The sequence below is a fragment of the Pleurodeles waltl genome, chromosome 1_1 (assembly GCF_031143425.1).
Source record: "Pleurodeles waltl isolate 20211129_DDA chromosome 1_1, aPleWal1.hap1.20221129, whole genome shotgun sequence".
Taxonomy (NCBI): domain Eukaryota; kingdom Metazoa; phylum Chordata; class Amphibia; order Caudata; family Salamandridae; genus Pleurodeles; species Pleurodeles waltl.
The window spans coordinates 734,417,077-734,432,299 of record NC_090436.1 but is presented as its reverse complement, the minus strand read 5'-3'; the positions used below and the strand labels follow the sequence as shown (position 1 = coordinate 734,432,299).

General features: G+C 43.5%; 1 protein-coding gene across 9 annotated transcripts in view; it reads left to right on the top strand.

The window, feature by feature from the left end:
* The window catches only part of SYK (spleen associated tyrosine kinase), a 596,672-nt gene that overhangs the window by 25,190 nt on the left and 556,259 nt on the right, over nt 1–15,223 (top strand). For 2 of the 9 annotated variants that reach the window (XM_069227445.1, XM_069227425.1), the window contains exon 2: nt 4,293–4,409. The exons of 2 other annotated variants lie outside the window; for them this stretch is intronic. The gene's annotated coding sequence lies outside the window, so the exon portion shown is untranslated. Of the gene's footprint in view, nt 1–4,292; nt 4,410–14,566; nt 14,858–15,223 lie in introns of those variants that run through there. 5 more of the 9 variants (XM_069227470.1, XM_069227420.1, XM_069227440.1 and 2 more) reach the window with 4 other exon arrangements.

The window sequence follows — 15,223 nt, the reverse complement described above, 5'->3', positions numbered from 1 at the left end:
CATAGGATGTTTGGAGAGGAGGAGAATTTAAAGTAGGGTTGTATATACTCAACATATTGGTGAATTTTGATGCTTTTATTCGTGAACAAAACTGGTGATAAGTTGGAATCCCGTAGGACTCCACAGTTGGCAGGGATATTCTTTGACCTGAAGATGCCCCTTTGTCAGTTAGATAAGAAGGACAGCCAGTAATGGACATTGCCAATGGCTCCCTTGTACAAGCTCAGTGTGTGGACGAGGTTGAGTTGGTCAAAGATGACAGAGAAGCAATATCAAGAAGCAAGAGTCATCTTTATGTGTGGTCAAGAGGTTGTTGCCTAAGATTTGCAAGAAAAAATTGGTTGTTGTGCATGAGAAGATTGGTACTGATATGATCTTGGAGTAGGGGAGGGTCTGCTTTTTTGATGATCCTGGAGAAGAAACATAGGTTGGCTAGTATCTAGCCTGTCTGGAGAGCTTCTGGAAAGATATTTTGAAAGATGGAGGAATCAATACTGGTGAAGATTGGGGTCTTTGGTTGGCATTCAGGTTATCCCCTGGCCAAGCAAGGACCCTCACTCTAGTCAGGGTAAAAGAGAATCACCCTCAGCTAACCCCGGCTCGCCCCCTTGGTAGCTTGGCAGGAGCAGGCAGGCTTAACTTCACAGTGCAAGGTGTAAAGTATTTGTACCAACACACAGTGTAACTCAATGAAAACACTACAAAATGACACAATACAGGTTTAGAAAAATAGAGAATATTTATCGAAACAAAACAAGACCAAAACGACAAAAATCCACAATACACAAGTCAAGTTATCAATTAAAAAACAAAAAGAGTCTTCATGTAATTTTAAACACAACGCTAACGCTGTTAGCCTGGAAATGTACCTGGGTGTGTCAAAAATAATCCAGAATGGGCGAGTGTGCGTCAACAAGGGCTTGCCATGCATCAACAGCACTCACGAGCGAGACCGAACGTCGTTTCTCCTTCAGTCGAGTCGGCGTGCATCATTTCGTCTCTCCGCAGGAGAGCGATGTGTCGATTCAAACTGCACTCTTAGGTGTGGTCAGGCCTTGCGTAGTTTTTACACACCCAGCAATGTTTGCATCGGAAATCCTGCTGCACGATGATCCAAAAACCAGGCAGCGTGGGTTGCAATCTCACCAGCCTCCGTCAACGATGCTCTGCGTCGTTTCTCCAGCCTTGTGCATCGATCTTTCAGTCACGCTGCAGGCGAGTGTCGATTTGCAGCCTCGAAGCCGGCGGCACGACGGTTTTTCAGCCCCGAATTGGAGTTGCGTTGATCTTTTCCCCGCACAGCGGTCGGTGCGTGGATTTCACTCTTGTCCTGCCAGCTTCTCCTTTCAGGGCCCCAGAACCTGGATGGGCACCACTTGGTAGAGTAGGAGTCTCAGCAGAGGCTCCAGGTGCTGGCAGAGAGAAGTCTTTGCTGTCCCTGAGACTTCAATAACAGGAGACAAGCTCTAAATCAAGCCCTTGGAGAGTTCTTCACAAGAAGGGAGGCACACAAAGTCCAGTCTTTGTCCTCTAGCACAGGCAGAAGTAGCAACTGCAGGATAGCTCCACAAAGCACTGTAACAGGCAGGGCAGCTCTTCTTCCTCAGCTCTTCAGCTCTTCTCCAGGCAGAGGTTCCTCTTGGTTTCCAGAAGTGTTCTAAAGTCTGTGGTTTTGGGTGCCCTTCTTATGCCCATTTTGCCCTTTGAAGTAGGCTTACTTCAAAGGAAAGTCTCTCTTGTTTGTGAAATCCTGCCTTGCCTAGGCCAGGCCCCAGACACACACCAGGGAGTTGAAGGCTTCATTGTGTGAGGGTAGGCACAGCCCTTCCAGGTGTGAATGACCACTCTTCCCCTCCCTCCTAGCACAGATGACCCATCAGCAAATGCAGACTACACCCCAGCTCCCATTGTGCCACTGTCGAGTGAGAGGTGCAACCAGCCCAACTGTCAAACTGACCCAGTCAGGGAATCCACAAACAGGCAGAGTCACAGAAATGGTACAAGCAAGAATATACTCACTTTCTAAAAGTGGCATTTTCAAACACACAATCTTAAAATCAACTTTACTAAAAGTATTTTTACATTGTGAGTTAAGAGACCCCAAACTCCACATGTCCATCCGCTCCCAAAGGGAATCTACACTTTAAGCAGATTTAATGGTAGCCCCCATGTTAACCTATGGGAGGGACAGGCCTTGCAACAGTGAAAAACGAATGTAGCAATATTTCACTGTCAGAACATATAAAACACATTATATATGTACTACCTAAACCGTACACTGCACCCTGCCCTTGGGGCTACCTAGGGCCTATATTAGGGGTGTCTTATACATAAGAAAAGGGAAGGTTTAGGCCTGGAAAGTGGGTACACTTGCCAAGTAGAATTTACAGTTTAAAAACTAGACAAACAGACACTGCAGTGGCAGGTCTGAGCCATGTTTACAGAGCTACTAATGTTGTTGGCACAAGCAGTGTTGCAGGCCCACGACAAGCATTTGATTTTCAGGCCCTGGGCACCTCTAGTGCAATGTATTAGGGACTTACTAGTAAATAAAATATGCCAAGCATGGATGAACCAATTACATGCACATTTTCTATAGGAGCTCTTGCACTTCAGCACTGGTTAGCAGTGGTTAAGTGCCCAGGGTAACAAAAACAGCAAAAACAGAGTCCAGCACACATCAACAACCTGGGAAACAGAGGCAAAAAGTTAAGGGAGACCACGCCATGGATGAAAAGTCTAACAGGATTGATATAGTTTCTCTAGAGAGGGCTTTGATGAAGGACAATGGTAAGATATCATCTTCATACAAGGTAGCTTTGAGGGAGTTGATTAAGTCTGCAAAATGTGTAAATGGAAGGGCTTTTAAGGATGAAGATACTATGGGAAGGGCTGGGCGTAAGAGGAAAAGCAGGCTTGGTGCTGGCGTGGTGTTAGGTCTTCTGTATTTCATGACTGAAAAAGAAAGAGGTTGATAAAATTGCACTTGTCCGTTGAGTGTGAGACATGAGGGTCAGACAGGAGGCTGATTCATTGCTTGAAGAGCGTTATTCTTCTGTTAGCAGCTGCATTGATGGTAGTGATGCAGTACATGGCTTTGGCTGATCTGTTCAATTGTCTCTCGTAGGAACTTCAAAGCATAAGTTCATTTGGGTTTCTGTTTGTCTTCCAGTTTATTTTCTGTCTGTGGATGAAGCATTGGTTGTCAGCAGGTCTTTGGAGTACCAGAGTGGGGAAGGATTCTGCTCCCACTATGGTTTAGTTGGAGCATTGGTATTTGCAAGTTTTTCCAGAAAAATGTTGTATTTGTTTTGGAGAGTGTTGAAGTTAGACATGGAGAAAGCAGGGCAGGAGGTGAGTTTGAGCTTTTGGTTGCCAATTCAGAAAACTTTGAAGGATCTGAAGGTTTGTCCCTTTTTTTGAGCGGAATCAAGGTCTTGTTTGGATGCTGAGCAGGGAGACGGTTTGGTGGGGGGATCGACCCAGTCCATTTGCATGGGAGGTTTACATTAGATAGCTGGTGATTTTAGTACCCTTGTGTACCCTTTTACGTGGTTTCAGAGAGAAGCATGCCCACTTTTTTGTGTTTATGTTGTCTGAGAGTTTGAAATCACCCAGGACGGTGGTGTGGGCATGCCAAAAGGATGAAGTGGGCAGATGTCTGAGAATTTGTCAAATGTGAGAACAAGAACATCTAGCATGACAAGGATGTAGGGCTGAGACATGTTTCTGTGCTGAAGAGTATGTCAGAGTTGAAATAGGTGATGAGGTTAGTGATATCTGGAGCATGAAGCTGTGTTAATGAGCATCAATGTGTATTTCATAGTCTGAGGGTGTGCGGTGATTAGTTGGATATGTATGAGATTCGGTCTATGTATTGTGGGATTGCAGTGTGCATATGTATGGTCTTGACCTGGGTGTGGTTGTAAGGATGGATAGTGAAAGTGGTTGTGCTAGGTGCATGTTGTCATCTTAACTTTTATATGGTCACTGTGGTGGCAGTGGATTAGGGGTTCTGGCCCACAGCCTGCCCTGGCCTAAACTCAGCTTCAAAAAGTGATACTCCTGTCTCTGACCTTCGCTGGAGTTACCCAGGTGACATGATAAACAGAGGTGGCCTGCCTGATTTTGGTAGAGAGTTTTAAGGGATGTGCAGAGAGGGCTTTTATCAAATGGCTGTGTGTGAGGAAGGAGTTCTGAGTACAAGTACTTTACGCTGCAATTACATTCTCAGCTGTGATGTATTCCCAAACATGATCATATCTTAATACAATATCTTCTACACTATTAAGTTTTAGAATTATCACTGCATTTGGAATGCAAATATGGAAGGAGGTCCATGATTTAGATGGCTGTGTGGAAGATGTATTGATCAGTGGTCTCCATGGAAAACAGATGCCATGGTTTTGGTAAGCCAGCTGAATTGCCAATTTGCTGTGTTTTTAATCTCATTCTGTCCATGAAGACAGTTATTTTTGTAAAGGTTTCAGATCCTTCTTTATGGATGTAAAAACGTAGATACCTTGCTTCTATGAAGCAGACTTTTCCTAATTTCTCTGGAAGATGATAGCCTCTGAAGAAGCACAGCTGACTTGTTCACTCTCTTTGCATACAGTATCACCGCAGGATAGTGATCGTTCTTTTGGGCTTAGCAATGTCCCTTGCTGCTGTTTTGGTGTTAAGACAATATTTGTTTTTGTGATATGTATTGCTTGGCTAAACTGTATTTAGTTCTGGCTTCCGTGCTCCTGTGGGTGCAGAAATGAAGAGATGGTGGGTAAAAGCATGAAAGGGCAGATTTTCAGAATGTCAGAGATCACGGTCCCCCATTTACCTTGCATCTCAAGCCAGCTGAGCCCAGTGGTTCTTGGGTTGTTGAATGCGGGTAGAGACAATACATAATCAGAGAGATTTATCATCCTAGATTAGTAATGTAGCAGGAAAACATAACTCAAAAGGGTAATGCAATTCGTGTGCCCTCTAGTTGTTAGTTTTCAAGACATTAATACATATGCCAGTGTGTTGTCATCTGCTTCCACAGTACTGTTTACCCCACACAAGTAACTGCAACACCTGCTGCCAAACTGAAAGTGAAAAAAAAAAAATTAACTCAGAGGGTTGTTTTACTGTTATGGTATCAGGCTCTTGTTGGGTGTGCACCTTATATATTGACCCCCACAATACTGATGGGACACAACATAGAGGACAACATATTGAAGAAAAGTAAGTCTAGATTTTCCATACAAAAACCGTCATATAGGAACCTTTATGGTACATATATGTTCAAGGTACATAGATGTGGATTTAGGAATAGTAACTCTGTCTGCACTTGCCTTTATATAGTATGTCCCTCCATATTCTGTCCTTGATATTATTGTACCACACTTTACCAGTTTAGTGATCCCCTTATGGTCAGCTTTTCACTGCAGCTATTATGCAAGTAGATAATGACTTCTAATATAATTATTAAAAAAAACATAACCAATCCTGACATAACTTATTGGATTCAAGGTCGTATGTGTCATGTTATTCAATCCTGAATATTTTTCTTTTGAAAAGTCAAAACTATGTATCACCACCCCCTCTATTTGTGGGAATCACGTCTAGTATCTAAACATGAATTTTCAATAAATGATGAGCTTTGTATACAAAATGTATAGTTATTGGGGAATTTAGAATTCAATACTCTAGTGTTCAACCGGTGTTCCTTACATCTGTTTTCAAAACGTATATAGCAAATGCCACCCAATAGTCAGCAGTGACATTTGATCTCATAGTTAGACTGTTTAGTCTCAAGAGATGTGTACTCCTTTAATTTAATATTTCCTTGTATGGGTGATCTAAAACGGCATCTTTCAATAAATATATGCAATGAGCACAGTTCAGACATGGGTATCTTTCGGGTTTTCATGTTGAATAATTTGTCCTTTCATTATATGCTTAAATCAGGTCTGCACAATGGGTTTTCCGTTTTTGAATCACAATCATTGGAGATCGATATTGAATGTATTTCAAGTTCCACATCCTGTATTTTTCAACATTTCTGTTTACTGACTTCCTTTATCTTATTGTTTGTTAATAAGATTCTACTACTTAATATTTGTTAACAACCTGCTGGTAGTATTCTTATATTTGTACATAAGTAAACATCTCTTTGTGTATTTCAATTTAGTTTTTTCATGTTCCCTATGTTTCTTGTCTACACAAATCTCTCTTTAAACTTAGATTTAATTATTTTAATGTTCGTTGTCTAATCCGGTTCCTCTGAAATTATTCTTTTCATTCTAAACATTTCTCTGTAGGGTGTATTCTTTAACTTGTTATGAGTTGAAAACTAGAGACCATTAGCAAATTGTTAAAAATGGTATGAATAGAAAATTGTTTATTTGCCATTTAACAATGGTGTTTATAACCATTCCATCCAGAAATGTGTTTTTTCATTTGTACGTTAGTTTTCAACTTGTCTTTTTGTCTCATCAAATTATTATATAAACGTTTGATGTGGATATATTTAAACAACAGGGGCTGCTAATCAGAGGCATCAGGGTGCAGCCCACCTGCCTCCTGTAAGGCTCCTTTGCATTTTTCAATTTAGTAATATTCAGTGTTCTCATGAGCACTGCCAGTGCATAGGTCAGCCCTCTGTGCCTGGCCTCCAGGATCCACGCCAAGGAAGGGGCTGAGGCAGGATCCAGCTACACAGTTGTTTCAAAACAAAACACTTTGCAGCTGGATGGCTGGATTGCCCATACCTTAGAGGCATAGATCAACTAAGATCCCCTCACATAGGCACAATCTATTTTATTTAGAAGACATTCTGGACATGCCTCAGGCAGCACAGATTATCTGCTAAAATTTGGCTTTTAAGGTGCACATCAGTGCATCCCTGAAGCCAATGAAAAACCACAGAGAGCAGCAGGGGCAGTATCCTTACCTTTTATTGGTATGTGCTTCCAATCCTATCAAGAAGCTAGGATTGGGATTTAGGTGGCTCTTCCCTTTTTCAAACATGCCGTTGCTGCTCTGCCTGGCTTCTCATTGGGAATCATGACTTGCTTGCCCAGCACCAAATTCCTGCTATGGAGCCTCCAAGGTAAAGGCTAAGTAAGAAAAGTAAGCAAAATAATGTTATTTCTCTATGCATGTGTGCCTGCTGCCCTATAGCCTCTGCGTTGCAGGTTAAATAAGAAAGGTAAGAAAAAATGTTATTTCTCTACACACATGTGTATGCGTTTGTAGGTGTGTTTGTGGGTGATTGAGAATGAAAGGGATTGATTGAAAGTGTGTGTATGAATGTGTTTGAGTGTGTCCATGAGAGTGAAAGTGAGTGGAAATCAGAGTTTGAGTGTGTATGAATAAGTGAAAGTGAGTACAATGGAGTGAGTGAAGAGGTATGAATGTGTTAGAATGAGTGATTGGAAGTTGTGAGAGGGAGTGAAAGTAAGCAAAGGGTGTAGCTACAACTGGTACAGCAGGTGCAGCTGCACCGGGAACCAGAGTCAGTGAGTGTGTGTAGGTGTGTTAGGGCATTTTACCACTGCTGCTAAAGTGAATGTGCTTCTCTCCAAAACATGGTAACGTTGGTATATACACAGTTGGTATATTTAGGTCATTTGTAAGACCCCTGTAAGTGGTATACCATATACCTAGGGCCTGTAGCCTAAATACTACGAGAGGATCTGTAGCACTGATTGTGCCACCCACACAAGTAGTCTTTCATGCAGTTCACTGCCACTTTGACTTTGCATTTAATTCTACTTGTCAAGCCTTAAATTCCCCTTTTATTGCGTATAAGTCATCTCTAAGTCAGGCCCTCAGTAATCCTAAGGGCAGGGTGCTGTATAAGTAAAAGTTAGGACATGTACTTTTAAGTCTTACACGCCCGGTAGTGACAACCAGCCTAATTAGTTTTCCACTTCACTGCTGTGAGACCTACTCCTCTCGTAGGCTAGCATTGGGAATTCCTTAATACACTTTTTAGCTGTAATTCCTGACTAGAAAGTGAAACTGACTAAAGGTAAGACAACCTGGTTGTGCATTAGCTGAACCCAGTACTCCCAGAGTGACTCCAAAGGTGAGTCCGCTGGCCTCCTTTTCTGAGCCACAGGGACATAACAGGGTACCAACCATCTGCACCAGCATCCAGATCCAGCTGAATCAAGCCCCTGACCCTCAGGTGGTGCCTTTCAGGTCCTGCACCCTTGGTGTGGCCTCAAAGAGAGGCTAAATTGATGTTTTAGGCTTCTCGCAACAGCAAATGAACCATTGGTGCTGAATCCCTGTTATTCACATAGCCCGGCAATGCAAAGCTCTGTCAGCCTGACCTTTTTCTCTACAGCATTAACCACTCGTGGGAAGCACCAACACACAGCTCTGGCCTGACCGCTCATGACGACAACAGGATTTTCACACTACAGCAATGACTGTCGGTGACTCCCAGCCTGCACTTCATACTATAGTGACGACCATCTGCAATGCTTCCCTGCTACTCGTGGCCCCTCCACCTCAAACTGGACTCTGCACTGGACTGAGAAGGTAACTTTTCAGCAGGAATAACCTTGTGCCTGTATCTGACCCGTGACTTTTTCTCAGTCTCGTACAACCAAGGTTGGCCTTTGTGCTGTTTGGTGCTATTTTACACTGAAATCTTTAAAATATCATAACTCTGGTTCTAATGATTGTATATTTGTCATTTTTGTCTTGTTTTATTTATTAAATATTACTTTATGTTTCTATATGTGTGGGATTTTTCTTGTGTGGTGTTTACACTGTATTACTGTTTAAAGTGTTGCACAAATACTTTACACATTGCCTCTAGGTTAAGCCTGACTTTTCTGTGACAAGCTACCAGAGGGTTAAGCACAGGTTAATAAGGGTTGCTTGGGACTTCACCTTGATAAGAATTGTGGTTGCTACTTGAGAAGGGGTTCACCCTCCTCTGCCGACTGCGCCATTTCTTACAGTGGGAAGCCAAAAAGTTTCTCTCACTTTAAAGCTGTCACCAGGTATTAAAATTGGAACCTCAGACGAGCTCTTTAGTACACTCCTGGACATGTGGATGGTACAGAAGGAGGACTGCCCTGCTGTCTGGGGCCTGCCCTGCTCTCTGAGAAGGAAGACGGGCCTGCCTCCTTCATCCACTGCTACTTGAAGTTAGTCCAAGGGTCAGCTGACTGGCCTCCTGTTCAGACCGACAGGAACATAACAAGATCCAGAGGCCTTCCCACAACTCCCCAGCTGTCCTGCTGCATCTGGACCTGCCTGGACCTGCAACTGCACCTGTCTAAGCCTTACTGGCCACTGCAAGAGTGAGTCCCTGATGCCTAAGAGGCACCTCCCTAGGTCCTGGGCCCTTGGTTGGCATCAGATTACACTCCACTGAAGATAAAAGAGAACTCCTGAGGTTTTGGGCTCTTTGCAAACAGACCTGTTTGTGCCAAAATCTGCCTCCGCAATCACTGCGAACACAAAGCTCCTGTGAATCCAACTCTTTGTGCTACAGAGACTGCCAGTGACCACAGGCAATGCAAAATGCAGTTTGAGCTACAGCATTGACAGCCCTCTGTGACGCACAACGCAAAGCTCCAGCAACTTCCATCCATGACGTCTGACTGGATCTTTGCAATACAGCAATATCCATCTGTGATGCCTGGCCTACTCTTTGTGCTACAGGGACAGCTATCTGCAATACTCTGCTGCGACCTCCTCCACCACGAACTGCACTCTTCATACCAGACTTTGAGAAGATAACTTTTTCAGCTGGACTAACCTACTCACTGTATCAAGCCCATGCTCCATTGCTGTTGGCCTGAACTTGTGACTTTCTCCCGGTCTAGCATAACCAGCAGATGCCCACAAGTGGTGCTTCATGCTTTTAGGCCCTATACTTGCCTACAATCTTTGAAATTGCATATCTCCAGTTGTACTGATTGGATTTTTAGCATTTTAATGTCAACTAATTTATTAAATTGTACTTCATTTTTCTAAATTAGTGGGGGATTTTTCTTGTGTTATGTCTTTACTTTATTACTGTTTACGTGCCACATTAATACTTTAGACATTATATCTAAGTTAATCCTGGCTGCATTTGTGCCACACTAGCAGAGGGTTAAGCACAGGTTTAGTTAGTGACTTTGTGGTTCACCCTGACAAGGATTGTGGCTGTTGCTTGAGTAGGCTTTCATCCTTCCCAAACAACATCCAGATTTATGACATTACCCATCTTTAATTCCTTATATTTTACAGTATAAATTGTTGTTTAATCTGTACACAATAAAAAATCATTGTTAGAAATGGGGTCTTTGGTTGACAGTCAGGTTACCCCCTGTTCAAGCAAGGACCCTCACTCTAGTCAGGGTAAAAGAGAATCACCCTCAGCTTACCCCTGCATACCCCCTTGGTAGCTTGGCAGAGCAGTAGGCTTAACTTCAGAGTGCTAGGTGTAAAGTATTTGTACCAACACACACAGTACCTTAATGAAAACACTACAAAATGACACAACACCAGTTTAGAAAAATAGGAAATATTTATCTAAACAAAACAAGACCAAAACGACAAAAATCCGACATACACAAGTCAAGTTATGAATTTTTAGAGATTAAACTAAAAAATAGCGCTTAGACACAAAAATGCTTCGATGAGATGTTAACACAGTGTCGTGACGGAGTCGTTCCCAACAAGCTGACACCAGCGGCGCCGGACACGGAGTCGTGTAGACCCCCAACTACAGTACCTTTGGTGAAGAGTGAAAACCAGCCAATGCGCGAAGTCGGGGATCGCGGCGTCTGTGCGAAACGTTGAATCCGTGCACTTCGAGCGGCGTCGGTCACGACATGGTGCGGCGACTTCCACCGAGTCGCGGACTTCAGTGGGGCTGCAGCGGCGTCGGGCCTGCGAAGAGTGTCGCGTTCCAGCAAAGGTCACGGCGTCGGGTGCAGGCGGCGTTACCGGATTCAGCAGCGGCGTCGGTCCGGAGTCGTCCGAAGTCGATTTCTTTGAATTTCCACCAGCTTTCCTTTCAAGGGCCCAGGAACTGGATAGGGCACCACTTGTCGGGGCAGGAGTCTCTCCAGAGACTCCAGGTGCTGGCAGACAGAAGTCTTTGCTGTCCCTGAGACTTCAAACAACAGGAGGCAAGCTCTAACTCAAGCCCTTGGAGTTTCTTCACAAGATGGAAGGCACACAAAGTCCAGTCTTTGCCCTCTTACTCTGGCAGAAGCAGCACTGCAGGAAAGCTCCACAAAGCACAGTCACAGGCAGGGCAGCACTTCTTCCTCAGCTAACAGCTCTTCTCCAGGCAGAGGTTCCTCTTGGTTCCAGAAGTGTTTCTAAAGTCTGTAGATTTGGGTGCCCTTCTTATACCCATTTTAGTCTTTGAAGTCGCCTTTCTTCAAAGGGGACTCACACCTACTTGTGAAATCCTGCCTTGCCCAGGCAAGGCCTCAGACACACACCAGGGGGTTGGAGCTGGCATTTTCAGAGGCAGGCACAGTCCTTTCAGATGAGAGTGACCACTCCACCCCTCCCTCCTAGCAGAGATGGCTAATCAGGAAATGCAGGTTACACCCCAGCCCCCTTTGTGTCACTGTCTGGTGCGAGGTGAAAAACAACCCAACTGTCAAACTGACCCAGACAGGGAATCCACAAACAAGGCAGAGTCACAGAATGGTTTAAGCAAGAAAATGCTCACTTTCTAAAAGTGGCATTTTCAAACGCACAATCTTAAAATCAACTTTACTAAAAGATGTATTTTTTAATTGTGAGTTCAGGGACCCCAAACTCCACATGTCCATCTACTCTCTAGGGGATTCTACACTTTAAGCATATTTAAAGGTAGCCCCCATATTATCCTATGAGAGAGACAGGCCTTGCAACAGTGAAAAACGAAATTGGCAGTATTTCACGGTCAGGACATATAAACCACATTACTATATGTCCTACCTTATCCATACACTGCACCCTGCCCTTGGGGCTACCTAGGGCCTACCTTAGGGGTGCCTTACATGTAAGAAAAAGGAAGGTTTAGGCCTGGCAAGTGGGTACACTTGCCAAGTCGAATTTACAGTGTAAAAATACACTTACAGACACTGCAGTGGCAGGTCTGAGACATGATTACAGTGTTACTTGTGTGGGTGGCACAACCAGTGCTGCAGGCCCACTAGTAACATTTGATTTACAGGCCCTGGCACCTCTAGTGCACCATACTAGGGACTTACTAGTAAATCAAATAGGCCAATCATGGATAAACCAATTACATACAATTTACACGGAGAGCATATGCACTTTAGCACTGGTTAGCAGTGGGAAAGTGCTCAGAGTTCAAAAGCCAACAGCGACAGGTCAGAAAAAAATAGGAGGCAGGAGGAAAAAAGATTTGGGATGACCCTGCATAAGCAAAAGTCCAACAATCATTCTAAGGTGCAAGTCAGTTACTGACTGTGTTTTTGGAGAATATACAAACCCTATATAAACCCATGACTAGAAGAGTCTGTTGGACGTGCTACGTTGCATTTGTAAATCAGCCATTGTGTCAAAAAAATCAAAGATGAAAATTTCAAAAATGGCTTTTGTTCTTACTCAATTTGAGTATTTTTTTCAACAGTTTTTTCTTCAAGAAAACCTTGAGGGATCAACACAAATGATCCCTTACTGAATTCAGAATTTGGTCTACTTTTCAGACATGTATTGCTTTCTTGGTTCAATTATTGGTTCCACATGTGTTTCCACCCTAAACTGTAAGTAGGTAGAAACCACAAAAATACAGCAAAAATGGACTGCCTCCTAGAAAAATGAAAACACTGTAGTAAAATAAAACGTTTTTCATACTACCCTGCTTGTTCCTGAAAACCTGGAAAGATGGTGAGCCTAGCCCAGGAAGCCTTTGATAGATGCCATTGTGCCCCAAAAAATATATACTTTCTTGCACATCAATGTAATCCATTTTCGCAATATGGAAACAAAATGTAGGAATATTTTGGCTATTTTCTCTGTTTCCTCCAGTGGAACTATAAACCTTCCCTACATTTAGAACCACCAGTATGTTGGAAAAAATAAGGCACATTTGGCGTTCATACAATTGATGGAAAACGTTACTAAGGTTTAAGTCATCACCACCCCAAACACCCAAAAACACATCTCCTGTTTCTCACGCATAACCAAGAGCGGACACAATTTACAGGCAAACAAAATACAGCAGTCAAAATGGGGAGCACCCTGTCTTCCATTCCAGCATTTGTGACCCCAAGGCATCATGGTAAATGCAGTCATTAGCACGAATTTGAATAGAGTTTTGAAAGTTTTTCACCATAAGTTGGTGCGGCAAGTGCCGTATCTTCGGACACGTGTTTCTGGCTATTTGGCCGTCATCAGAGAAGAGCAACGTGTAGCTGGCGGGGTTACTTGAAATGCCGCCTTAAAGTATTCACAGGTTTAAGTACCACTCAAGAAGGCGCACAGGTGCTTCACCCGAGCTCGTCAGCTCAGAGACTCACGGGAGCCTTAATTACAACAGTCAAAATGGGGAGCACCCTGTCTTCCATTCCAGCATTTGTGACCCCAAGGCATCATGGTAAATGCAGTCATTAGCACGAATTTGAATAGAGTTTTGAAAGTTTTTCACCATAAATTGGTGCGGCAAGTGCCGTATCTTCGGACACGTGTTTCTGGCTATTTGGCCGTCATCAGCAAAGAGCAACGTGTAGCTGGCGGGGTTGCTTGAAACGCCACCTTGAAAGTATTCACAGGTTTAAGTACCACTCAAGAAGGCGCACAGGTGCTTCACCCGAGCTCGTCAGCTCAGAGGCTCACGGGAGCCTTAATTACAACAGTCAAAATGGGGAGCACCCTGTCTTCCATTCCAGCATTTGTGACCCCAAGGCATCATGGTAAATGCAGTCATTAGCACGAATTTGAATAGAGTTTTGAAAGTTTTTCACCATAAGTTGGTGCGGCAAGTGCCGTACCTTCAGACATGTGTTTCTGGCTATTTGGCCGTCATCAGCGAAGAGCAACGTGTAGCTGGCGGGGTTGCTTGAAATGCCGCCTTGAAAGTATTCACAGGTTTAAGTACCACTCAAGAAGGCGCACAGGTGCTTCACCCGAGCTCGTCAGCTCAGAGGCTCACGGGAGCCTTAATTACAACAGTCAAAATGGGGAGCACCCTGTCTTCCATTCCAGTATTTGTGACCCCAAGGCATCATGGTAAATGCAGTCAGTAGCACGAATTTGAATAGAGTTTTGAATGTTTTTAACCATAAGTTGGTGCGGCAAGTGCCGTATCTTCGGACACGTGTTTCTGGCTATTTGGCCGTCATCAGCGAAGAGCAACGTGTAGCTGGCGGGGTTGCTTGAAACAAAATACAGACACGAAAATATTCTACAGTATTTCAAAAGAATTATTCCAGTAATCCTACTGAAAGCACACATCTTTGCATTATTTCCCAACACCCCGATCGCACACTGGGTGCTGTTAAAACATCTCAATATGCAAAAGCGTAGATAAAAAAAGTGCCAATGCTGAGTAAAAAGGAAGCAGTGTGTCCTGATAGTGCGAGCCGTTGAAAAAATACAACCACGACTATAACGAAACTGAGGAAGCGAACGACTCGTTCCCCTTTTTTGACAGATCGTAGTACGGTTCATGGCGGCCTGCTTCTTCCTAAACTGCTGTTCGATAAATGTAAGTGTCTTCTGGGGATTTTGACTTCTTTTGCTGACTTTTTCAGTGTGTCTTCTTTTTTCTGCTGGATTTGAGGTGTCTGGGTGGGTGTGGCACTGAGCGAGACACTTTGACTGCTGCGACTCCCTCTTCACCCCTCTCTGGATTATCAGAAGCCGAAAATTAATTCTAAGAGGGCAGGTATGTCATAAATAAATATTTTGTTAATATTTTTTTAATTTGTATCTAGTTAACTGTAGTGCACCCACTGCTAATTGTCTTTACGCACTATTGCTGGCGTGTTCTTGTCCACTCTTTATAATGCTAAATAGTGCTGACATCTGGAGTAAGAACATTTTATTACGTCGTGAATTTCTGTAATTTTGGCATGTTGTCAGCGTGTATTTGTTTGATCTCAATAGCTGAGATTAAATCGAGAGATTTACAGAGCAAAGTCGAGTTCTAGCCCCTGCTAGAAAGCAACGTTTGTCTACTTCTTACGTTTTTTTTCTTTAAGTGGAATATGCGCCTCTATTTATTGTTCTGTGCCCGGTAATATGTTGCTTT